Below are 27,995 nucleotides of genomic sequence, written 5' to 3'. Positions count from 1 at the left end.
AACCAAAACCCGATTACCCATTTCCCAACGAACCCAAATATATAATTTGTTTTGAAATCGGACCTCAAATCGAGGTCCAAATCCCTAATATTTGAAAAACCTAGGTTCTACTCAAAACACCCAATTTCCCCCATAAAATCATTGATTTTGAGTTGAAATCATGTTAAAAGATGTTAATTATTGAAGAAAATGAGTTAAAATTAAATTACAATCGATTTGGAAGAAGAGTTGTTCTTGAAAAATCGCCCAAAGGAGTTTGTGTTTTGAAAAGATGTGAAAAATAAGTTTAAAATCGTCTAAGTATAAAAGTTGCAGGTCGCAGATATGGGAATTGCGAAAAGGGGTTCGCAATTGCTGGGAAATGCGAAACAGGGTTCGCATTTGCGAACACTTTAGGAAAATAGGATCTTCGCATTTGCGAACAGCTGGTCGCATTTGCGACTTAAGAATTGCGACAGCTTCATCGCATTTGCGACTCAAGGTTGGGACATGAATTTTCGCATTTGTAAAAGAAATCTCGCATTTGCGAGACTGAGCTGGCCTAGTTTCCTTCGCATTTGTGATCAGCCACTCGCATTTGCGAGCGAGGCTTCGCAAATGCGAAGGTTGTTGGCCTGCTATGCACAGCTGAAATCTGCAACTTTTGGAAGTTCAAAATGCACTCTGTGGCCTATCCAAAACTCACCCGAGCCGTCGGGACTCAAAATCAAATATATACACAACCTCAAAAATATCCTACGGTCTTATTCCTGTACTCATATCACCAAAATAACATCATGAAAACGAATTAAACCTCAAGATCGATGAAATTTCTCAAAACTTCTTTAAACATCAAATTCGCATTTAAGGTCCGAATCACGCCAACCGGGTTCCGTTTCTTACCAAACTTTACCGACAACATAAATAAATCATACTGAACTTGTACCGAGCTCCGGAACCATAATACGGGCCAGATACCACAGGTTTCACATAACATTTCATTTTCAAAAACCTTTATATTTTTCAGAAAATAATTTCTTTCAAAAATTCATTTCTCGGGCTTGGGGCCTCGGAATTTTATTCCAGGCATACGCCCAAGTCCCATATTTTCCTATGGACCCTCCGAGATCATCAAATCACGGGTCCGGGTCCGTTTACCCAAAACATTATCCGAAGTCAAATTAATTTATTTTATAGTCAAAATTTATCATTTTTCACAGATTTTCACATTTAGGCTTTCCGGCCGCGCAGCCGGACTGCGCACACAAATCAAGGTGATACTAAGAGATATTTTTAAGGCCTCAGAACGTGCAATTTCATTTTTAAACAACATAATCATAGAGAGAAGATAGTTCTCTCAATGTGACACCTGTCCACTATAAAAAACATTCAGGATGAGATATGAATGAAAGTTCAGATGGGGTCCACATATTTAGGGCTAAAATGTCTATACAGTAAATCAAAAGCAAAATAGCTACAGTAACATCCTATATGGACCAATGAACATAACGAATGCAGTCTGAAAAAAGTTATATTTTCAAAATTACCCTTTTGCCAGACAGGCATGTTGACGGAGAGGTGCATGTGTTCCCTCTTCTAATAAGTAGGAAACACAGGCACCTCTCCGTCAAAGTGTGTGTTCCCTTGAATTTTTTAATTTGTCTGGGTAGTTTCGTAATTTCAGTAATTTACAGCTCAGCCTTATAGTTGATGATTCTTTCTGCCTTTGCCCAGCATGTGGACTCCCAATTCGTCCAAGATAAAAACTCATTCAACACAACTTGTTAGAACCATCCACTTCCAAGTTTAGCATTAACTGTCCCAAATCTCAGCAGGCCTCACCTACTAATTCAACCAAATTACTGTTGTTAGCCTTTTCAGATTCAGATCTACCACAAAGAGCAGGTATATTCCAATCATTACAGCATTTCACTTAATTTATTCTTTTGTGTTCTACTTTTTCTTCTTGTGCCAAAAAAACAGATCTTTGGGTTTTGGACTTCATTACCAATGTTTTCTTCAGTTTAGTCTTAAGATCCGGTTCAGAAAGGTGAAAACAAATTGAGGTTGAGTTCTGATTTGTTCTCTATTTTTATTAATTTATTTTGGATTTAGTATGCGATTTTGAAGTTGTCTTCATTTTTCCCCTGGTATTTAACTTTCTCTAAAAATATTGGTCTTTAAAAGACTGAACCCAATGGGTTATTTAGATTTCCATAATTTACTAGTAGAATGAACAATAAAATTTGTTACTTACGGTGTGTTGACATTTTTTTTTGGTTTGAATGTTCTAAACGCGGTTCTCTTGTAGTAATAAGCTTCTGAAAAAATGGGTTCCGACCAAAGAAACAAACGGCCATATGTAGAATATACAAACTCTGACAAAAATGTCAAAAGACGTGATACGTATAGGCAAATATCGCCTGATAAAAAATAGGCAATGTTACTACACCGCCGCACCAAAGAACTTGAGCGATAAAAATGGAATAGTTCCATAAACTCGGTAGCTGCTCCGGATAAAAGAGTAATGTACCAATGTCACCCTATGATTCTAAAACCTATTTCTCTTACCATAAGAGAGGCTTCTTCTGCTGACGACCAAGGTTAGACTGATTTATTGCTTTTTATTTACGTTATATTAGTGTAGGAGAAGACTAATAAATATTCATATTTTACTAAGTCATACATTTCTTCTTGCATTTGCAGGTTGCAGCTCTATATAGCTGAGACTGCATTGCCTGCTCTTTGATGTCAATTACTTGACAGTTGACATCTTTGACTGAGGTCTTAGAATTCTACTCATTCCGGGGAAATTACTCAGTCAACCCAAAGCAAGGTAGTAATATTCCAATTCTCCAAAGTTATATGGTGATTCATCAACTATATTATTTTGTTTGGTTGTTATGATATCACTGTTGAGTTTATGGATAGTGATTTTGATAATCTTGGATTCTATTTGATGCCAACTACTTATATGTATGTAACAAAAGCTCTGAATATGGATAATTTGACAAGGCTAGCGGCTTATTTGTCATGGGAATGTCCCGTTGAGCCCCTATGTTGCTGCCTTGAACTATGTACAACAATTAATTTTTTTTCATATTCGGCCAATATTTTTAACACAACTGAATCATACGAAGAACATTTCGCAAAATTTGGTTGAAGCAGTGTTTGGTGTAAGGTATATAAACACATAGAAGAGAGAATAGGTTGTAGCTCTATTTTGCCCTCATTAGAATGCACATTGGTGCTGAGAGAATATGCATGTTCCTTACCTACATCTTGCAATTATTATCTCATATTGTGTTCATTGTTGGGGTTGAATATTTACACATTCCTCCTCCTGAAAATGTCCACTGTCAAAAGGTATTGGAAGCTCTAAGATTTTAGACATGGGGCAAGTAAGTGATATCTGTATGTGATATGAACTAAATAAATGAATTACCAACAGTTAATGACTTGATTTACGAATGACTTGAATGACAAAATACCGAACTAGAATAGAATGCATGCCGCTCTTTTCTTAATCTTATTTTTTTATGTCATTTGATGTCTCCATGTGTTATATGCCTGAAACGACTAAGTAATGTTTTATTGTGTTTTTTTTTTACTGATATTCTCAAACATACTTATTTTTCAGTCATAAATTTGGTACATTATTTATCAACGTACAGAAATTTGGTACAAAATTGCATTTTCTGTACAGAATAATGATGCGAATATAGAAATAGACGAGGTAAATAAATATCGTTCTGCTAGATGGGTATCACCTTCGGAAGCTGTATGGCGTCTCTTTCGGTTTCATATTAGCAAAATGTCTCCGAATGTTTATCGTCTTCAGCTGCCTATGGTTCTCACACTCCAGTAGAATTTTGGAATTTTTTTACAATTCAAAACAAAATTTATGTTCAACGGCTTATCAATTCTTGGTCCAAATTACATATTCTCACCTACTACTTTACACTTAACTCTCACTTTGTTGTATACAGATGCCTTATCAGATTTGAAGTGCAACAAAGGTCGCTCAAAATTTTTCCCGATAGCCTACCGCGGTTGTAATACTTGCATTGAAGGCACATTTTGATGGTGTTTTACTGCAGTACATTCTTCCACATTTTGTGCAAATAAGTACGTAGATTTTTATGAACTGTTTACTACAGTACAACGTCTCACATTTTGTATAAATAGTAAGGCAAACTGACTCTTACCAGGGTAGATTTTGGTGGTATTATTTACTACAGTACAATCCTCCACATTTTGTATAAATAACTACACAGGTTTTCATGAACTATTTACTATTAGCTACGCAAACTAAGTCATTTCATCAGAACTCTAATCCAACAGTAAAATCATAGCCGCATACCCATACAAAATAATATCCAAGCCTAGCTTAGTATTAACAAATTTACTCTCAAAAAGAAAAATTTACTATCAACGGTTAAATGAAAACCCATTCACTCACTCTTACCCTTACGTTGACAAGGTAGATAATATATAACAAAAAGCATAACATTCTTAGTGTTGGGACTAGTAGAGATAGAGTGAGGCAAAGTAAAAAGGAAAGTGTATACCTATATTAAGAGTGTTTTATTTACGCATACGGCTTAAAACTTTCTGTTGGGATAAAGTACTTATTATCTAAGGTAATTTTATTCTATTAATTTTAACTCGAAATTTTTAATTAAAGATGTATGAGTCACTTGCTACTTCAGGGCAATACAATGATATTATGAGTGTTTATATTTAAGCATAAAATAACTTACATACCTTAGTTGGTCGCATAAAAGATTATTGTATATAATTAATTTAATGACATTTGTATAACTAATGAAGCATTTGATTGACTGCATAAGGAAAAAAAATAGTTGTTTAACTGATCTGAAATCTGACTTGCAGTATTAATTTTGCACATCTCAATTTATCAATCAATTATGGCTCAAGCAATGTTTTAAAAGGAGGGGGCGTAAGGCAGGCGAGGCGAAACCCCTAAGACATGGGGCGTAAGTCCCATTAAATTTTACTAATTTCAAGAATTTTAAAATACTATAAACTAAAAAATAATTATAAAAATTACATTAAGATCACAAAATTGTTGCAATAGTAACACTTGAGGAGGATTGGCAAGAACTTGATATAAAGTTTCATCAAATGTCCTTTTAGTGCAACTTTGTTTAAGTTTTGTCCATATTTAAGAAATTTGTATAAAATAACCCCAAATTTTAAGTTTTGACAAATATGTCATTTGCTCACGAGTGTTTTTGAATCGCCAAAATTTGGGGTCGTTGGTTAAAACTTACAAGAAACTTACCATCAAGGGGTCGTTTGGCTGGAATATGGCTTATGCCGGGATAAGTTATGCTGGGATAAGTTATGCTGAGATTAGTTATGCTTTAGATATTATGGTATTGTTTTATATCCACCGTTTGGTATGTCGTCTTAAAAATGACAATTGCATAATTTCTAAGAAGGTATAAGTTATCCCGGCTCTAATTACCTCATTTTCTACAAGATATAAGTTATCCCGATACTAATTTTAATCCCAAAATAACTTATACCAAGTTTGCTAACCAAATAAAATGTTAAAGTGGTATTAAATTTTATACCAGCACTTAAGAGTGTTCAACAAATGTACTTTTGATGAGTATGACAAAAATCGTGTGAAGATGTTAAAGGAAATGAGTAACATGACAAACATCTCTAGTTTTTTCAATGTTCAAAACAGATAGAGAACTCTGTAGTAGTTACATGCGAATTTTTTTTGTCTACTTATGAATCCTATATAGCATTTGAATTGAAGAAAAGTACTAATAAGAAAGTGTTAGCTCACTAATTAAACTGAAAAATACAAATGAGGCTCATGTAGTATAATCTCAATATAATTTGTTTGTGAACCAAATGAACCCTAAGATTACACTTTCTTTAATCCAACTCCTAGCAGTGGAAAAAATATACATATTAAGATATTTATTTAGAGTTTAGTTTTAAATGTTTTTAATGTTAATTACTCACATAATTTGTATATTTCCCTTGAAATTTTCCATCTACAGTCTAGTTTTTCTTCTCATGTAATTTGTATGTTTCTCTTGAAATTTTCCATCTAAAGTTTAGTTTTTAAAATTTGTTATAATTTTTTAAATAAATTTATGATTAAGCATTATTTTTTTAAAATAGTAAATACTGAAAGATGTGTGATGTTTGCTAAGCGAATTATAAATAAGCTACAAAAAGGGATTGTGGTTTATGAATGTTTAATAACATTAGTTAATCTTTTATAGTAATTGATTTGCCAACATATCATTTATTTCAATAAGGAAATTTATTTTCATTGTTAAAGTAGCAATAAAACATTAGTTAGAAATAGAGGAGTAGATAATAGGTGCCACGACCCTAAACCAGAACCCGATCGTGATGACACCTCTCGTGAAGACAAGGCCAGCCAATTATACCCAATTCACTTTTTAAACAGTTAAATATCATAAAAGTAGTCTAAAACATGATATAGCAATACTAAGTAGCGGATAATGTCAATAAGGTGCGGAAGTAGAACCTAACACAGCCCTAACATGGGTATCACAAGTCACGAGCATCTACTAGGGTATAAATACAACTGTAAGCCTGGAGTGTACAAATATAGTCTAATGAATAGAAGAGAGAGAAAAGCAGTGCTGCGAACGGCGACAGCTACCTTGCTAAACTCTTATGACTCTGCCTCCGATCAGCCAAAACATACCTGAATCTGAACACAACGTGCAGGGAGTAATGTGAGTACTCCGACTAAGTGAGCAACAATAATAAATAAAGACTGAAGGCAAGAAATCACGTAAAACATATCAAGATGCTGTATAGAAGCAGTCCAAAACCAGTAAGAAAGCAGTGAAGCTATAAAAATCTTTTAAAATATCTTAGCTCAGTTTAAACTTCTTTAAAAATGACTTTTTCAATAGTTACACAAACGAGTGCAAATAATTAGAATAGATAAGCACAGAAATCTGCCCCTCGGGCACAAATACAAAATCAACAGGTAATGACAGGCAATTAAGAAGATAAACACATAAATGTTCGCCCCTCGGGAACAATCTCAGAACAGTACCAGCCCCTCGGGCTATATCTCACATCACAATGGGTACCCACGCTCACTAGGGGTGTGCAGACTTCGGGAGGGGCCCCTTACGGCCCAAGCACAATATCAAGCCATCTCGTGGCATCAAATCTAGGCCCTCGGCCTCATATCAATCAACAAACCACCTCGTGGCATACATATCTCAGGTCCTCGGCCTCATAATCAAATCAGTATCTCACTGCTACGACGTGCAGCCCGATCCAAAAGTATCCTCACAATACAGTCCCTCGGCCTTACTCAGTCAAAAATCACATAAGCCACTCGGGCAACAGTAAAACATGATGCTCATCCCAAAAAAAGTTGTTTGAAATATCATTTCAAGTGTTAAAGCAAAATAAACTTGGCTGAGTTTTGAAAATAGTAGAAAATAACATCACTGAGTTCAACTATAAAATCAAAAGAGTGAGGAAATATCAACAACAATCCCCGAAGGGTTCAAATAGCTATCACTAGGCCCAAATATGACATTCAGCCCAAATAATAATGAGGGCAATTAGTTTTTAGTCAAATACGGGGTAAAATCATCACTCGGGACGGACAAAGTCACAATCCCCAATAGTACACAACCCCACGCTTGTCGTCAAGCGTGTGCCTCACCTCAATATAGCACTACGATGTGCAATCTTGGGTTTCAAGATCATATACAATCATTACTCACCTCTATCCGGTCCGAACTCTATCCCGCAATGCCTTTGCCTCTCGAATCGGCCTCCGGATGCTTCAAATCTAGCTGAAATCAGTACAAAACCATCAAAATATGCTAAGGGAACAAAGCCCACTCAAAAATAATTAAATTACCACAAAATTCCCTAAATTGGTCAAACCCGACCCCCGGGACCACATCTCGAAATTTGACAAAATTTACAAAACTAAAATCCTTATACTCTCACGAGTCTAACCATACAAAAATTATCCAATTCCGATACCATTTGGTCCTTCAAATCATCATTTTATATTTTTGAAAGATTTACAATTTCTTCCCAAGTCCCATCCCAAATCACGAATTAAATGATGAATTCAATGATAGATTCATGTACTCTAGCCAAATCTGAGTTAAAATCACTTACCCCGATGAATTTCTTGAAAAACCTTCGAAAAATTGCCAAAATCCAAGCTCTCTAGGTCAAAATATCAAATAAAACCCAAAACCTCGTATTTATTGAGTACCCCACAGATTTTCACCTCCGCAGACCGCACAAAATCAACCGCGGTCTGCACAAAACCAGTGCGGTCCGCACAAAACCGATCGAGGCCGCACAGGCTTTCCTCTACAGTGACAATCTTTAGTATTTTGGCCAAAACTTTCGCTACAGATATCTAAATTGCGATATCTTTATCTTTCTGGAAACTAGACACGAATGGCTACAACTTTCGTGTTTTGTATCATCTCAAATTCCTTGTAGATCAAAAGATATGAGATTCCGAAGTAGGACCAGTGAAATGTCCCCCACCGCGGCCGCACTACATTTTGTGGGGTCCGCACAGCACCTACCGCGGCCGCACTTCTTTATGTGCGGTCCACACAACACATACTGCGGCCACACTTCTTTTTATGCAGACCGCGTGGGTGGGTTCTGAGGCCTGCAACCCTTCTGGACTTGCTACAACTATGATTTTCGGCCTAAAACATCCCGGAACCTACCCGAAACTCTCGAAACTTCAAACCAATTGTACCAACACATCCCATGACATTGTTCAAACTTGTTCAAAACTTCGGAACGCTCACAACAACATCAATCGCCAATTTAACATAGGATTCAAGCCTAAGAACTCCAAGAACTCTTAATTTATGCTTTCGATCAAAAGTCTATCAAATCTCACCCGAATAACCTGAAATTTTGCACACACATCCCAAATGACACAACGAAGCTACTGCAACTCTCAGAATTCCTTTCCAATCCCTATATCAAAATCTTGCCTATTAACCGGAAATTGCCAAAATATCAACTTCGCCAATTCAAGCCTAAATCTTAGCTACAACTCCAAAACTCATTCTGATCGCGCTCCTAAGTTACAAATCACCTAACGGAGCTAACCAAACCATAAAATTCCAATCTGAGATCAAATACACACAAATCAAATCTTGGTCAAACCTTTCAAATTTTAAGCTTTCAACTGAGACTGTTCTTCCAAATTCATTATGATTAACCTGAAACCCAACGCCAATGATTTACATAAGTCATAATACACCACACGGGGCAAGTCATGCCCAAAAACTGGCGAGCGAAGTGCAAAAGCTCAAAACAACCGGTCGGGCCGTTACATCCTCCCCCACTTAAGCATACGTTCGTCCTCGAACGTGCTTAGAGTTGCTCCAAAAGCCAACCAATCGCTTGAATAACCTTACCATGCATATACCCGGGGGTGATCCCACGTCACCCTATCTCATATAGGTCCGATAACACAATGAAACTGCATTTCCATATTCCAGCCTAGCCTATAAGCCTTAGAACCACATTTCCTCTTCTGAAATCATTCACAAGATCAGAATCTCACATCTATTTTCCGAATAATCCCGAACAAGCTGTAATCGCCCATACTTGCAATCTCAGGTACAATCACTTGATATACCACATAACTCAAACACTCATAGTGATAACTTCTAATTACAGCAGCTGCACACAACACCTGAATACCGATAGAAAAAAACTCTTATCAATTAAAGTCTCACCCCAACACTTTCATATACTGCCAATGATCACTAAAACATGCGGTAAGCCATAACCATTTCCTAGATCAACCATTCAAGAAGCCACTTCTCTTTTGGCAAATACAACAGCAAATTTCTGAGCCGAAGCTCGATATTATCCCTCCGATATGCTGAAATCAAACCCGTTCGTATTCATTAATGATCCCAACGGTCTCCTCTAATCCAACACACTACTCTGGTGACACGACACATCAATGTAGGCCTAAGCCACAACTTGCACAATACGTGCACTAATAAGCAATAGTCCGAACGTACTCAAATCATGAAAATGACCCAAATGAAAGAGATGTACCTCAAGCTCACCAGTACCACCACAACACAAGTCTAAGAACCCATCTCACATCATAGGAACAGAACACACGAATCTAACCCGTAAGGTCATACCTCCACATAACTTCGCTGCGATGTGCGCACAGTGAAGCAAATAACATACACCACACTAACCTGAAAGGACATAACCGATACGCCATTCACCGAGCAACACCCAATCACTCTTCCCGCTCGACTTCCACTATGAAACCCCAATAGAACTGCACCCTAGGTGCCTATAACCGACAAATCACAACACCTCTCTCAGTAATACAATTCGGAGCCACCCAAGCCGATTCAAGTTAGAACACGCATCCACATTGGCCTATCAGTGAACTCCTCATTAAGGAAATCCTGAGGTTGTTCCTTCAATTTCTCTAACTCTGCCGGTGCCATATGATACGGTGCCCGACATCAAATTATTACCGAAATCAATAACCTTGCTCGGCCATAAGAAACATATCCAAAAAGTCCCTCACCACCGAAACTGAGTCAATGGTAGAAACCTCTACACTGACATCCATCACAAAAGCCCAAATAAGAAAAACAATCCTTCCCAGCCGTCCGCTGGGTTTTCGAAATATAAAACCACTCCACTAGGGCATAATCATACGGACCTCGCCACTTAATCCGTGGCATTTTCGGCATAGCCAACAGTGTCGCCTTAGCGCAATAGCCCAGAATGACACAATACGGAGACAACCAGTCTGAACCCAATATCCCATCCAAAATCTAACATGCCAAGCACAAAAGATCTGCTCGGGTCTCCAAACCGTGATAGTCACTAAACAGTGCCGATACACATGACTCACAACCACAACATAACCTGAATGTGAAAACTTCCCTGTCTTCAAATCCATATGGCACATGAATCAACATACTTGATACCAATTCCGTCGTTCGAATGCAACCGTACCTCAAATACCCAATCATTCCACGAAAGATACTCTAAAATTCCTCGGTTCCACCAAGCAAACTCGAACACCAGCCGTCGATTTAACAAGAAGGTGCCGCAATACTACCGAAGTACCATCAACTTAATCACATTGCCTTTCCTAAAACATATACCCTCGTCAAGTCACTCCAACTAGCAATACCATTTCCTTAATCATCTGAAGATCATTCCCCTAATCATCTGAAGCTTATTTCTCTAATCATCTGAAACTGCCCATGCTGCCTAAGAATTTTATGACTTTCCATTCAAAACTGAACGGTAACCTTACACACTCAAATCTCGATCCTCCACACATACCGCATTTACCATACCATCCTAGTATAATCATGAGAACTTCATATTCCTTCCGAACCACAAGCAACTATGCACTCAACCAACTAAGAACTTTCATTTGAGCCCAACCTGGAAGAAAATCACTATACATCCCCTGCTCCTCATGCCAGCAGAACTATACATCTTTAACCACGGTAGAAATCAACAAGAATTCTCCGACTTCCCTTTGCACAACAAGTCTGTCAGGACTGAATCTTCCTAACTCAACCAACCTACGCAAGCCACTAAAACCCAAGGGCATTGCCGCGAAATACCCATAAAAACTCATTACATTGAACACCCCCAAGGAACTAATCATATCTTTACCATGCCGATCCGGCCTACTACCAAGCTACCCCATCTATCCGAGTTCCCTTCTGATTTACCTTCAGCTTGATATCCCTCCTTGCTATATCATCACAATTCCTCAACCCAGACTTACCATACGGAACCCAAGCATAAAGCCACACCGTCTAAGGCTCATAAGCCGCTGAATACTCTTTTAAGTGTTCCCCAAAGCCATTACCTTCACATTCCCGATACTGATATATAGAATCCCATAATTAATATAGAAAATACCACAAGTCTTGCCATCTTCCACTGAAAACTCAGTTTCTAGCCATAAGTACAACTCAAAAGCCTCCAATTATTGCATGTAGAGTTTTGAACACAATAGGACCATTCTCTAGAGCCATCCACTCTACTCAACCCGCAGTTAGATTGATTAAACGAACCGAACAACCTGTGCTTCACTAGCACTCCGACACTGCAGAATGTGACCTCATTCCAATATAACCAAGCAACTTCCTTCCCTATGCACCGAGCATTCCTTACCAACCACAACTCAAATCATTCCCCGATTCTCGTACACCCATAAAGCATAACATAGCCTTTATTGAAATTTTCTTTACTTGAGCCATAACTGATTCACAAATACGCCTCGAGCTGGAACCATTAGAGCACATAACCATGCAATCAACTATACAATAGCGGGCTCCCCCACCTGGCTCAAAGCCATAGATCAAAACTTGCACCATAACTCATAACGCATACACTTTATTGTTGCCATAACACCATAGTGAGATTAACTCAATCCTTTATAAGCTCGTGGAACACAGACCATCTGGTACTTCATATCTTCTACAAATCTCACATTTACTCTCGTAACAATTAAACCCACTCTCTTAAGCAACCCAAATTAAATTCACACATATATTTCACTTGTAAATGGGATCTTCTAACAGACAACATAGAGATCACACAACTCCAGAACACTTCGCAGGAGATAATCCACATGTATCGCCTTAAACTAACATTTATGTATACCTTTCACCGTCATAACCATTACGCAGTCACTTAGTCTTCCTGAGTCTGAACTCATATCGCAATTTGAAATCTACTCCACTCCCAACTAGGAGACATGAAAAGATTCTTCACACGCCATAACTCGGGCTATAACTCGAAGCAAGATGGAAATCAAGAACCTAATAGTTCTTCTATCCTCCAGCATACCTTTCTTGTCACTTCTAAATCATACGAATACATCTCGCAACACTAACATTCTCATTACATAGTCATCCAGTCGTCATTTCCACTAATAGGGAAAAATACCGAACATATAAATTCAAAAGAACTTGCTCACACAATTAGCACCTCGGTGCTCAAGCTATAGGCAAAAATCCGGCCTCAAATCCTCCAGACTGGCCCAACATCAACACATAGAGATCGTATCTCGCCCCTCGATCAGGGAATCACAAGCCATCGATGCACATCTGATACTGAGCGCTCATGCGCGCACACGAACGCGTGGAAGGAATTCAAAGAGTTACATTTCAAGCTGAATCAAAGGACGCACTATAAGAATTCAAGAATGTGAAGTTTTCCTAAAGGTTCTACAGCCTCTCGAGGATAAATACAGACATCTCTGTACCGATCTGCGAGACTCAACTAAACCTGCTCATGACTCATGAGACCTATGTAACCTAGGCTCTGATACCAACTTGTCACGGCCCTAAACCCAAACCCGGTCGTAATGGCGCCTCTCGTGAAGACAAGGCCAGCCAATTATACCCAATTCACTTTTTAAACAGTTAAATATCATAAAATCAGTCTAAAACATGATATAGCAATACTAAGTAGCGGATAATGTCAATAAGGTACGGAAGTACAACCCAACACAGCCCTAACCGGGGTGTCACAAGTCACGATCATCTACTAGGGTATAAATACAACTGAAAACATAGAGTGTACAAATATAGTCTAATGAAAAGAAGAGAGAGAAAAGCACTGCTGCAAACGTCAGTAGCTACCTTGCTAAAATCTGATGACTCTGCCTTCGATCAGCCAAAACATACTTGAATCTACACACAAGGTGCAGGGAGTAATGTGAGTGCTCCGACTCAGTGAGTAATAATAATAAATAAAGACTGAAGGCAAGAAATCACGTAAAACATATCAAGATGTTGTATAGAAGCAGTCAAAAATCAGTAAGAAAGAAGTGAAGCTATAAAAATCTCTTAAAATATCTTAGCTCAGTTTAAACTTCTTTAAAAATGACTCTTTCAACAGTTAAGCAAACAAATGCAAACAATTAGTACAGATAAGCATAGAAATCCGCCCCTCGGGCACAAATACAAAATCAACAGGTAATGATAGGCAATTAAGAAGATAAACACATAAAGGTTCTCCCCTCGAGCACAATCTCAAAACAGTACCAGCCCCTCGGGCTACAATGGGTACCCACACTCACTGGGGGTGTGTAGACTCCGGGAGGGGCCCCTTATGGCCCAAGCGCAATATCAAGCCATCTCTTGGCATCAAATCTAGGCCCTCAGCCTCATATCAATCAACAAACCACCTCGTGGCATACAAATCTCAGGACCTCGACCTCATAATCAAATCAGCATCTTACTGCTGCGGCGTGCAGCCCGATCCAAAAGTATCCTCACAATACAGGTTCTCAGCCTTACTCAGTCAAAAATCACATAAGCCACTCGGGAATAGTAAAACATGATGCTCAGCCCAAAAATGTTGTTTGAAATATCATTTCAAGTGTAAAAGCAAAAAAAACTTGGCTAATGTGATGACCCAAAAAGGTCATCACTTGCTTTAAATTAAATTCTGTGCTCTTAGGCCTTGAAAACCTCACTTATCAGTCACCTCGATTTGTGTGGGAAGTCCGAGCGTGTAGTCGAAAAGTTTAAATATGAAACTCTGTGAAAAATGCTAAGTTTTGATGTTAAAATGAATAAATTTGACTTCGGTCAATATTTTATGTAAACGGACCCGGATCCATGATTCGATGGTCCCAGAGGGTCCGTAGGAAAATATGGGACTTGGGCGTATGCCCGAAATCGAATTACGAGGTCCAAATCTCGAGAAATGAATTTTTAAGTGAAATTATTTTCAGAAATTGTTTAAGGAAATTTGAAATGAAAACTGATTAGAAAGCAATGGTATCAGGCCCGTATTTTGGTTCTGGTGCCCGGTAAAATTCTTATATATGACTTGAGTCATTCTTGTAAAATTTGGTTAAAAACGGACGTCGTTTGACGCGATCCGGACCTTAATTGAGAAATTTGATGTTTAAAAGAGTTTTGAGAAATTTCATTGATCGCAAGGTTTAATTCGATGCTCGTGATGTTATTTTGGTAATTTGATTACATGAATATGTTCGTAGGATGTTTTTGAGGTTGTATGTCTACTTGGGTTAGAGTTTCGAGTGGGCTCTGGAATGCCTTAGGCTTAGAAAGTCAGATGTTGCAGGTTCAGGAAGTTGTAGGTCTCTGAACCCTTTAGTGCGGTCCGCGAGAAATTGCGTGCGACCGCGGAGGGGCCAGCGCGTCTGCGGTCTCCTTTGTGTGGAGCGCGGTGGAGGCTGTGCGACCGCAGTCGCCTTTGTGTGGTCCGCATAGGGGGTCTGAGAGGGGTTTAAATAAACGGGAATTTCAGTTATTTTTCACTTTTCAAAACCCCAAAAACATAAGAGGCAATTTTTCAAACAACCTTTCTTCTCCAAAACGTTGGTAAGTGATTTCTAACTCATTTTCTTCACTCCTTAACATCTTTTAACATGATTTCAACTTCAAATCAATGATTTTCATGGGAGAAATTGGGTGTTTTAGGTAGAACCTAGGTTTTTCTAAAATTGGGGATTTGGACCTCAATTTGAGGTCCGATTTCAAAACAAATGATATATTTGGATTCATGGGGGAATGGGTAATCGGGTTTTGGTCCGAACCTCGGGTTTCGACCATGTAGGCCCGGGGGTGATTTTGACTTTTTGGGTAAAACTTTGGGAAAACTCATTTTTATGCATTGGGTTTGATTCATTTAGCGTTTATTGATATAATTAAGTAATTTGTGACTAGATACGAGCGAATTGGCGGTGGAATCAAGGGGTAAAGCTATAATTGAACCTTGAGTTGTGTTCGTGGCATCGAGGTAAGTGTTCAGTCTAACCTTAGCTTGAGGGATTAGAAGTTGAGTCCTATTTGCTACTTGCTTCTTGTTGAGTGCGATGTATAGGCATGGTGACGTGTATATATTCGTTGTTGTCGAGCATGACCGTGAGTCTTAAATTTGAACGTTGTTGTGTTCTTAAATGGCACTTATGATGCTTTAATTAATGATCTTCTATATTGAGCAAAAATTGATTTTATCCTCGTAAATCTTAGTTATGATTGAGTATTGTCATTTATTGAGCTAACTAAAAATGAGTTAGGATTTGGTTATAGCTGATTCTCCCTTGCCGGGATGACTGTTTCGGTATTGTTGTTCCCTTGCCGGGAAGTTACTATATTGCTTTTGTTCCTTTGCCGGGATTTCTTGAAATTTTGTGATGACATGAAGTGGGAGTGGGTGGTACGCCTACCACAAGATATAATAAAATGGGAGCGGGTGGTACGCCTACCACGAGATATAGTGAAATGAGAGCGGGTGGTACGCCTACCACAAGATATGAGAAATGGGATCGGGCTGCACGCCTGCAACAAGATGAAACTGAAAGTGAAAGTTGCCTTATTTCTCTTTATTCGTGTTAGAAGTTAAATTGTAGTTTCCTTATTATTCTTTGATATTCTGTTTTATCTGCTACCCCGAAGCATGTTCCCCTTCCCCAGCTTTGCTTGGTAATTATTTGTTTACTTTTCTGCCATATATTATATAACTGCACAGGCTTATCTGGAATCTGGTCCTAGCCTCGTCACTACCTCGCCGGGGTTAGGCCAGACACTTACCAGCGCATGGGGTCGGTTGTGCTGATGCTACACTCTGCACTTATGTGCAGGTACTGGAGCAGCATTTGAGCAGCAACATTAGCTCGAGAGCCAGCCTTCAGTCCACCTAGACACCGAGGTAGCCTTGTAGGCGTCCGCAGGCCCGACGTCTACTCTATCCTAGTTTATATTCTATTATCTCATGTATTCGATACAAACAGTATTATCTTTCTTTCAAACTGATGTATGTAGTATTCTTAGTAGTCCGTGGATGATGTGACACCAGGTTCTGGGTAGAGACATGTATTGGTTTCTAGATATTTGGGTTTCATATTTATTTAAGACTTCCGCTAAATTTTATTTTCCGCTGTCATTTAAATGCTTAATCATTGATAATTTAACTAGCGAAACATGTATAAAAACGAAATGAGTTAGTGATTTCTAAGTTCATGGCTTGCCTAGCTTCTATGAGTAGGCGCCATCACGACTCCTAAGGGTGGGAATTCCGGGTGGTGACAGCTGAGTTTTGAAAACAGTGGAAAATAACATGACTGAGTTCAACTATAAAATCAAAATAGTGAGGAAATATCAGCAACAATACCCGAAGGGATCAAATAGCTAGCACTGGGCCCAAATATGGCATTCAGCCCAAATAATGATGATAGCAATTAGTTTTCAGTCAAATACGCGGTAAAATCATCAATCGGGACGGACCAAGTCATAATCCCCAATAGTACACAACCCTACGCTCGTCGTCAAACGTGTGCCTCACCTTAATATAGCACTACGATGTGCAATCCGGGGTTTCAAAACCTCAGAACATCATTTACAATCATTACTCACCTTTATCCGGTCCGAACTCAAGCCCGCGATGCCTTTGCCTCTCAAATCGGCCTTCGGATGCTCCAAATCTAGCCGAAATCAGTACAAAATCATCAAAATGTGCTAAGGGAACAAAGCCCACTCGAAAATAATCAAATTACCACAAAATTCCCGAAATTGGTCAAACCCGACCCCCGGGCCCACATCTCGAAATTTGACAAAATTTACAAAACTAAAATCATTATACTCTCACGAGTCTAACCATACAAAAATTATCCAATTCCGATACTATTTGGTCCTTCAAATCATCATATTATATTTTTAAAAGATTTTACAATTTCTTCCCAAAGTCCATCCCATCACGAATTAAATGATGAATTCAATGATAGATTCATGTAATCTAGCCAAATCTGAGTTAGAATCACTTACCCCGATAAATTTCTTGAAAAACCTTCGAAAAATTGCCAAAATACGAGCACTCTAGGTCTAAATATCAAATAAAATTCAAAACCTCGTATTTATAGAGTACCCCACAGATTTTCACCACCCCAGACCGCACAAAATCGACCGTGGTCCACACAAAATTAGTGCAGTCCGCACAAAAACGACCACGGCCGCACAGGCTTTCCTTTGCAGTGACAGGCTTTAGTATTTTGGCCATACCGTTCGCTACAGATGTCCAAATTGCAATACTTTACCTTTCTGGAAACAAGACACGAAGGGCTACAACTTTCGTTTTTGATTTATCTCAAAATTCCTTGTAGATCAAAAGATATGAGCTTTCGAAGTAGGACTAGTGAAATGTCCCCCACCGCGGCCGCACTGCATTTTGTGCGGTCCGCACAGCACCTACCGCAGCCGCACTTCATTTTGCGCGGTCCCCACAGAACATACCGCAGACGCACTTCTTTTTGTGCAGACCGCGCGGGTGGGTTCCGAGGCCTGCAACTGTGACGACCCAAAGGGTCATCACCTATTTTCTTACCCATTATATGCTTCCGAGGCCTTGAAAACCTCATTTAGAGTCGCTTCGATTTGCGTGTGCAGCCCGGGCGCGTAGCCGGAAAGCTTAAATATGAGATTCTATGAAAAATGTTAAGTCTTGACTTAAAAATGAATAAATTTGACTTTGGTCAATATTTTAGGTAAACGGACCTGAACCCGTGATTTGACAGTCCCAGAGGGTCTGTAGGAAAATATGGGACTTGGGCGTATGCCCGGAATCGGAATCCGAGGTCCCTAGCCCGAGAAATGAGTTTTTAAGTGAAATTGTTTTCAGAAATTTGAAGTGAAAACTGATTAGAAAGCAATGGTATCGGGCCCGTATTTTGGTTCCGGCGCCCGATATAAGTGTTATATATGACTTGAGTCATTCCTGTGAAATTTGGTTAAAAACGGACGTCGTTTGACGTGATCCGGACCTTGATTGAGATATTTGATGTTTAAGAGAGTTTTGAGAAATTTTATTGATCTCGAGGTTTAATTCGCTGCTCGTGATGTTATTTTGGTCATTTGAGTACACGAATATGTCCGTAAGATGTTTTTGAGGTTGTGTGTATACTTGGGTTGGAGTTTTGAGGGCTCGAGTGAGTTTCGAGTGGGCTCTGGAATGCCTTAGGCTTAGAAAGTCAGATGTTGCAGGTTCAGGAAGTTGCAGTCTCTGAATCCTCTAGTGCGGTCTGCGAGAAATCGCGTGCGACCGCGGAGGGGCCAGCACGACCGCGGTCGCCTTTGTGCGGTCCAAGGTGGAGGTTGTGCGGCCGCGGTCCGTTTGATGCGGTCCGCACTGGGGGTCTGAGAGAGGTATAAATAAATGGGAATTTAAGTTATTTTTCACTTTTTCAAAACCCCAAAACATAAGAGACAATTTTTCAAACAACCTTTCTTCTCCAAAACGTTGGTAAGTGATTTCTAACTCATTTTCTTCACTCCTTAACATCTTTTAACATGATTTCAACTTCAAATCAAAGATTTTCATGGGGAAATTGGGTGTTTTGGGTAGAACCTAGGTTTTTTCTAAAATTGGGGATTTGGACCTCAATTTGAGGTCCGATTTCAAAACAAATTATATATTTGGGTTCGTGGGGGAATGGGTAATCGTGTTTTGGTCCGAACCTCGGGTTTCGACCACATGGGCCCCCGGGGGGGTGATTTCTGACTTTTGGGTAAAACTTTAGAAAACTCATTTTCATGCATTGGGGTTGATTCATTTAACACTTATTGATGTAATTAAGTAACTTGTGTCGGATTGGTGGTGGAATCAAGGGGTAAAGCTATAGTTGAGACTTGAGTGGTAATCAAGGCATCGAAGTAAGTGTTTGGTCTAACCCTAGCTTGAGGGATTAGGAATTGAGTCATACTTGCTACTTGCTTCTTGTTGAGTACGACGTATAGGCATGGTGACGAGTATCTATACGTTGGTGTCAAGCATGTCCGTGAGTCTTAAATTTAAAGTTGTTGTGTTCTTAAATGACACTTGGGTGCTTTACTTAATGAGCTTCTATGATTGAGCATTTTCAATAATGGAACTGAGTACAAGTTGAGTTGAGATTGGTTATTACTGATTATCCCTTGCCGGGATGACTAATTCATTATTGTTGTTCCCTTACCGGGAAAATTATAACATTGTTGTGTTCCCTTGCTGGGAAGTTATTATATTATTTATGTTCCCTTGTCGGGATTTCTTGTGATTGTGTGATGAAATGTAGAAGGGAGCGGGTGGTACGCCTACCACAAGATATAATGAAATGGGAGCGGGTGGTACGTCTACCACAAGATATAATGAAATGGGAGTGGGTGGTACGCCTACCACGAGATATAATGAGATGGGAGCGGGTGGTACGCCTACCATGAGATATAATGAAATGGGAGCGGGTGGTACGCCTACCACAAGATATAATGAAATGGGAGCAGGTGGTACGCCTACCACGAGATATAATGAAATGGGAGCGGGTGGTACGCCTACCACAAGATATACTGAAATGGGAGCGGGTGGTACGCCTACCACAAGATATGAGAAATGGGATCGGTTGCATGCCTGCAACAAGATGAAACTGAAAGTGAAAGTTGCCTTATTTCTCTTTATCCGTGTTAGAAGTTAAATTGAAAGTTGCCTTATTTCTCTTTATCCGTGTTAGAAGTTCAATTGTACTATTCTTTGGTATTCTATTTTATCTGCTACCCCCAGAGCATGTTTCCCCTTTCCCAGCTTTGATTGCGTATTACTTGTTTACTTTTCTGCCATATAGTATATAACTACATAGGTTTATCTGGAGTCTGGTCCTAGCCTCTTCACTACCTCGCCGGGGTTAGGCCAGACACTTACCAGCACATGGGGTCGGTTGTGCTGATACTACACTCTGTGCTCTTTTTCACAGATCCAGGTCTTGGATAGCAGCAGTAGCGCGGGAGCCAGCTTTCAGTCCAGTGAGACACTGAGGTAGCCTTGCAAGCGTCCGCAGGCCCGGCGTCTCCTCTATCTTTATTTCAGTCTGTTATCTCATGTATTTGAGACACACAATTTATATTTTTCTTTCAAACGGTTGTATTTAGTACTCTTAGAAGTTCATGAGTAATGTGACACCAGTTTTTGGGTGGAAGCATATGTTGATTTCCGGATTATTGTTCAGTATCTTTAATTTAAGTCTTCCGTACATTTATTAAATTCTGTTGGTTTCATACTATCACTGATAATCGTTAAAAGAAGTGATTTGTTAATGAAGTAAGTTGTTAAGGATTGGCTTGCCTAGCTTACATTAGTAGGCGCCTTCATGACTCCCGAGGGAGGGAAATTCGGGTCGTGACAAGTTGGTATTAGATCTCTAGGTTACATAGGTCTCACAACTCATGGACAAGCTTAGTAGAGTCTGAGGGATCGGTACAGAGATGTCTGTATTTATCCCCTAGAGGCTACAGAGTTAGGAAAATGTCACATTTGTTCTTTCTTGTCGTGCGGATTTGTTCCTCAAATTCTAATTGGATTTCTACTCTGTTCTTTCGCAGATGGAGAGAACATGCGCTTCCTCATCTACCGCTCAGCAGCCCGAGCCCCCAGTATCAGCTCCCACTAGGGGCAGAGGCCGAGGCCGTGCTAGAGGCCGAGGTAGGTGCAGAGTTCAGACCCGAGCAGCAGTACCAGTGGCGGAGCCTCAAGTTGATTTTGAGGAGGAGGTTCCGGCCCCAGCAGTTCCGGTGGGCCCAGCTCAGGTCCCAGAGGGGTTTATTGCTACCCCAGTTCTTCAGGACGCTCTGGTCCGATTGGTGGGCCTCATGGAGAGTGTCACCCGAGCAGGTTTGCTTCCTGTAGCCCTAGAAACTTCTCAGGTGGGAGGAGGGGTTCAGACTCCTGCTACACGCACTCCAAAGCAGGTAGCTCCTCAGATTCAGACTCTAGCGGTCCAGCCAGTTAGAGCAGTTCAGCCGGGTTTAGTAGCTCAGACCAGTGATGGAGTGGCTATGTCTACCGATGCTTTGTGGAGGCTGGATAGGTTCACCAAGCTCTTCACTACTACTTTCAGCGGTGCTTCTTCTGAGGATCCCCAGGATTTTCTATATAGTTGTTATGAGGTTCTCAGAAACATGGGTATTGTTGAGACCAATGGGATCGATTTTGCTACATTCCGCTAGTCTGGATCCGCTAAGACTTGGTGGAGGGATTATTGCTTAGCTAGGCCAGCCAGATCGCCATCTTTGACTTGGGAGCTGTTTACAATATTGTTTCTGGAGAATTTTCTCCACGTTACTCAGAGAGAGGCCTATCGGAGGCAGTTTGAGCGCCTCCAGCAAGGTTCCATGACGGTCACCCAGTATGAGACCAAGTTCATCGATCTAGCTTGCCATGCTCTTGTCATACTTCCCATCGAGAGAGAGAGGGTGATAAGGTTTATTGATGGTCTTATTTAGCCGATTCGTCTTCAGATGGCCAAGGAGGCCGAGAGTGAGATCACTTTCCAGGAGGCGGCCAATGTGGCCCGTAGAGTTGAGATGGTTCTGTCACAGGGAGGTGGTCATGGGTCAGATAAGAGGCCCCATCATTTAGGCAGATTCAGTGGTACCTCATCTGGAGGTATAGATTCATATGGTAGAGACCATCCTCCTAGGCTCTTTCAGTCAACTCTTCAGGCTTTTCACGGTGCTTCAGGTGGTCGTGGTCCTCCTTTTCAGTATTCTGATCAGTAGTCCTTTAGTGCACCACTAGCACCTATCAGTGCACCGCCGCTTCAGAGTTTTTAGGGTCGTCAGCCCCAGCAGCCGAGGGCTTGTTTTACTTGTGGAGACACGAGGCACATTGCTAGGTATTGCCCTCGAGCTTCGAGCAGTTCTCCGCATCAGGGTTCTCGTGCTATGGTTCAGGCACCAGATGTTCCACAGCCTGCCCAGCCAGCTAGAGGTGGAGGTAGAGGTATTAGAGGTGGAGCTCAGGCCGCTAGAGGTGGAGGCCAACCAACAGCAAGCCGTCCCAGAGATGTAGTTCAGGGTGGTAGGGCCCAGCCCCGATGTTATGCTCTTCCTGCCAGGTCCGAGGTTGAGGCTTCCGATGTTGTTATCACAGGTACAGTTCTGGTTTGTGATAGAGATGTTTTAGTGTTATTTAATCCAGGGTCTACGTACTCGTATGTGTCATCTTATTTTGCATCGTATCTGGTCATGCCTAATAATTCGTTGAGTATTCCTGTTTATGTGTCTACGCCGGTGGTGATTCTATTGTGGTAGATCGAGTATATTGCTCATGTAGTTGTGATTGGGGGTTTTGAGACTCGAGTGGATTTGTTGCTTCTAGACATGGTCGATTTCGATGTCATATTGGGGATGGACTGACTATCACCTTACCACGCTATCTTAGACTATCACGCCAATACTGTGACCTTAGATCTTTACCGGGTATGCCTCGTTTAGAGTGGAGAGGGACTCCTGGTCATTCTACCCGTAGCGTCATTTCTTATGTGAAGGCTCGGCGTATGGTCGAGAAGGGGTGCTTAGCCTATTTAGCTTATGTTCGTGATTCTAGTGCGGAGGTTTCCTCTATTGATTCTGTGCCCGTGGTTCGTGAGTTTCCTGAGGTATACCCTTCAGACATGTCAGGTATGCCGCTCGACAGGGATATTGACTTTTGCATTGATTTGGCTTTGGGCACTCGGCCCATTTCTATTCCTCCATATCGCATGGCCCTGCCTGAGTTGAAAGAATTGAAGGAGCAGTTGCAGGACTTGCTTGAGAAAGGTTTCATTAGACCCAGTGTTCCGCCTTGGGGTGCGCCGGTGTTGTTTGTTAAGAAAAAGGATGGTTCGATGAGAATGTGCATTGATAACCGGTAGTTGAACAAGGTCACCATCAAGAATAAGTATCCACTGCCGAGGATTGATGATTTGTTCGATCAACTTCAGGGTGCCAAGGTATTTTCAAAGATCGACTTGAGATCTGGCTACCATCAATTGATGATTAGGGCATTCGATGTCCCTAAGATAGCTTTCCGCACTCGGTACGGGCATTATGAGTTCTTGATCATGTCATTTGGGTTGACAAATGCCCCAACGACTTTTATAGATTTGATGAACCGAGTGTTCAAGCATTATTTGGACTTGTTCGTGATAGTTTTCATTGATGATATTTTGATATATTCCCGCAGCCAAGAGGAGCACGAGCAGCATCTCAGAGTGGTTATTCAGACTCTGAAGGATAGTCAATTATATGCTAAGTTCTCAAAGTGTGAGTTCTGGCTGAGTTCAATTACATTTTTGGGTCATGTTGTATCAGTAGAGGGTATTCAGGTTGATCCAAAGAAAATTGAGGCAGTCAAGAACTGGCCTAGACCAACATTAGCTACAGAGATGCAGATTTTCTAGGGATTGGCAGGCTACTATCGTCGGTTTATGGAGGGGTTCTAATCTATTGCAGCCCCGATGACCAGGTTGACCGAGAAGGGTGCCCAGTTCAGATGGTCGGATGAGTGTGAGGTGAGCTTTCAGAAGCTCAAGACAACTCTGACTACCGTACTGGTGTTGGTTTTGCCCATAGGTTCAGGGCCTTATACATTTTATTGCGATGCTTCCCGTATTGGGCTTGGTGTAGTGTTGATGCAGGATGGCAAGGTCATTGCCTATGCTTCAAGGCAGTTGAAGATTCATGAGAAGAACTATCCGGTCCATGATTTAGAGTTGGCAGTCATTGTTCACGCATTGAAGATTTGGAGGCATTATCTGTATGGCGTGGCATGTGAGGTGTTCACTAATCACAAGAGTCTTCAGTATTTGTTCAAGCAAAAGGAGTTGAATTTGAGGCAGAGGAGATGGTTGGAGTTGTTGAAGGATTATGATATCACTATCTTATATCATCCGGGAAAGGCCAACGTGGTGGCCGATGCTTTGAGTAGAAAGTCAGCCAGCATGGGCAGTCTTGCTCATATTCTGGTCGGTGAGAGGCTGCTTGTGTTGGATGTTCAGGCTTTGGCCAATCGATTTGTGAGATTGGATATCTTTGAGCCTAGCCGAGTATTAGCTTGCACGGTCGAATCTTAATTATTGGAGCGTATCCGTGATCAACAGTTTGATGATCCCCATTTGTGTGTCCTTAGAGACACAGTGCAGCATGGAGGTGCCAAGCAGGTTACCTTAGGTGATGATGGAGTTTTGAGATTGCAGGGGCGAGTTTGTGTGCCTAATGTGGATAGGCTTCGAGAGTTGATTTTAGAGGAGGCCCATAGTTCCTGGTACTCTATTCATCTAGGCTCCACGAAGATGTATTAGCATTTGCGGCAGTATTATTGGTGGCGTAGAATGAAGAAGGATATTGTTGCATATGTGGCTCGATGTTTGAATTGTCAGCAGGTTAAGTATGAGAATCAGAGGCCTGGTGGATTGTTTCGGAGGATTGAGCTTCCAGAGTGGAAGTGGGAGCGGATCACCATGGACTTTTACTGGACTTCCGCTGACTTGGAAGAAGTTCGACGCAGTTTGGGTCATTGTTGATAGGCTGACCAAGTCAGCGCATTTCATTCCTATGGCAGTCTCCTATTCATCCGAGAGGTTAAATGAGATCTATATCCGGGAGATTTTTTGCCTTCATGGTGTGCCTGTGTCTATCATTTTGGACCGAGGTACGCAGTTTACCTTGCATTTCTGGAGAGCAGTTCAGCGAGAGTTGGGCACTCAGGTGAAGTTGAATACAGCCTTTCATCCCCAGACGGTCGGCCAGTCTGAGCGGACTATTCAGATTTTGTAGGATATGCTCCGAGCTTGTGTCATTGATTTTGGAGGTTCGTAGGATTAGTTTTTGCTTTTAGCAGAGTTTGCCTAAAACAACAGCTACCAGTCGAGTGTCCAAATGGCTCCTTATAAGACTTTGTATGGTAGGCGATGTCAATCTCCGGTTGGATGGTTTGAGCCGGGGGAGGCTCGGTTGTTGGGTACGGATCTAGTTCAGGAGGCCTTGGACAAGGTCAGGATCATTCAGGAGAGGCTTCGTACGGCTCAGTCCAGGCAAAAGAGTTATGCAGACCGCAAAGTTCAAGATGTGGCTTTTATCGTTGGTGAGCGGGTATTGCTCTGAGTGTCACCTATGAAGGGAGTGATGAGATTCGGGAAGAAGGGCAAGCTTAGCCCTAGGTTCATTGGTCCATTTGAGATTCTTGATCGAGTGGGAGAGGTGGCTTATAGACTTGCATTTCTGCCTAGCTTATCAGCCGTGCATCTAGTATTTCATGTGTCCATGCTACGGAAGTATCACGGCGATCCATCCCACGTGTTAGATTTTAGTACTGTCTAGTTGGACAAGGACTTGTCTTATGAGGAGGAGCTGGTGGCTATTCTAGACCGGCAAGTCCATCAGTTGAGATCGAAGAGTTTTCCTTCGGTTCGTGTTTAGTGGAGAGGTTAGCCTCCTGAGGCATTGACCTAGGAGTCCGAGTTCGATATGCGGAGCCGTTATCCTCATTTATTCCCCGACTCAGGTACTTCCTTCTTCTGGCCGTTCGAGGACGAACGGTTGTTTTAGAGGTGGAGAATGTGACGACCCAAAGGGTCATCACCTATTTTCTTACCCATTATGTGCTCTCGAGGCCTTGAATACCTCATTTAGAGTCGGTTCATTTGCGTGAGCAATCCGGGCGCGTAGCCGTAAAGCTTAAATATGAGATTCTGTGAAAAATGTTAAGTCTTGACTTTAAAATGAATAAATTTGACTTCGGTCAACACTTTAGGTAAACGGACTCGGACCCGTGATTTAACTGTCCCGGAGGGTCCGTAGGAAAATATGGGACTTGGGCGTATGCCCGGAATCGGAATCCGAGGTCCCTAGCCCGAGAAATGAATTTTTAAGTGAAATTGTTTTAAGAAATTGTTTAAGGAAATTTGAAGTGAAAACTGATTAGAAAGCAATGGTATCGGGCCCGTATTTGGTTCCAGCGCCCGGTACAGGTCTTTCATATGACTTGAGTCATTCCTGTGAAATTTGGTTAAAAACGGACGTCGTTTGACGTGATCCGGACCTTGATTGAGAAATTTGATGTTTAAGAGGGTTTTGAGAAATTTTATTGATCTCGAGGTTTATTTCGATGGTCGTGATGTTATTTTGGTCATTTGAGTACACGAATATGTCTGTAGGATGTTTTTGAGGTTATGTGTATACTTGGGTTAGAGTTTCAAGGGCTTGGGTGAGTTTCGAGTGGACTCCGGAATGCCTTAGGCTTAGAAAGTCAAATGTTGCAGGTTTAGGAAGTTGCAGTCTCTAAACCCTCTAGTGTGGTCCGCGAGAAATCGCGTGCGACTGCGGAGGGGCCAGCGCGGTCGCGGTCGCATTTGTGCGGTCTGCGGTGGAGGCTGTGCGGCCGCAATCGCCTTTGTGCGGTCCGCCCAGGGTGCTGAACTGCAGATCTTCAGGGAGGGGCCAGCGCGGCCGTGGTCGCCTTTGTGCGGTCCGCGGTGGAGGCTGTGCGGCCGCGGTCCATTTGATGTGGTCCGCACTAGGGGTCTGAGAGGGGTTTAAATAAACGGGAATTTCAGTTATTTTTCACTTTTTCAAAACCCCAAAACATAAGAGGCGATTTTTCAAACAATCTTTCTTCTCCAAAACGTTGGTAAGTGATTTCTAACTCATTTTCTTCACTCCTTAACATCTTTTAAGATGATTTCAACTTCAAATCAAAGATTTTCATGGGGAATATTGGGTGTTTTGGGTAGAACCTAGGTTTTCTAAAATTGGGGATTTGGACCTCAATTTGAGGTCCGATTTCAAAACAAATTATATATTTGGATTCGTAGGGGAATGGGTAATCGGGTTTCGGTTTGGACCTCGGGTTTCGACCACGTGGGCCCGAGGGGGGGTGATTTCTGACTTTTGGGGTAAAACTTTAGAAAACTCATTTTCATGCATTGGGGTTGATTCATTTAGCACTTATTGATGTAATTAAGTAACTTGTGACTAGATACGAGCGGATTGGTGGTGGAATCAAGGGGTAAAGCTATAGTTGAGACTTGAGTGGTGATCAAGGCATCGAAGTAAGTGTTTGGTCTAATCCTAGCTTGAAGGATTAGGAGTTGAGTCATACTTTCTACTTGCTTCTTGTTGAGTACGACGTAT

General features: G+C 41.1%; 1 long non-coding RNA gene across 1 annotated transcript; it reads left to right on the top strand.

The window, feature by feature from the left end:
- Positions 1 to 1,565: 1,565 nt before the first annotated feature.
- Positions 1,566 to 4,269, top strand: LOC107785922 (uncharacterized). Its single transcript, XR_001648012.2, has 2 exons — positions 1,566 to 2,815; positions 3,969 to 4,269. It is a non-coding gene; the product is annotated as an uncharacterized LOC107785922 (long non-coding RNA).
- Positions 4,270 to 27,995: the final 23,726 nt, after the last annotated feature.

This window comes from Nicotiana tabacum, chromosome 22 (genome assembly GCF_000715075.1).
Source record: "Nicotiana tabacum cultivar K326 chromosome 22, ASM71507v2, whole genome shotgun sequence".
Taxonomy (NCBI): domain Eukaryota; kingdom Viridiplantae; phylum Streptophyta; class Magnoliopsida; order Solanales; family Solanaceae; genus Nicotiana; species Nicotiana tabacum.
The sequence above is the reverse complement of the archived record's forward strand: the minus strand, read 5'-3'. Positions and strand labels throughout refer to the sequence as shown.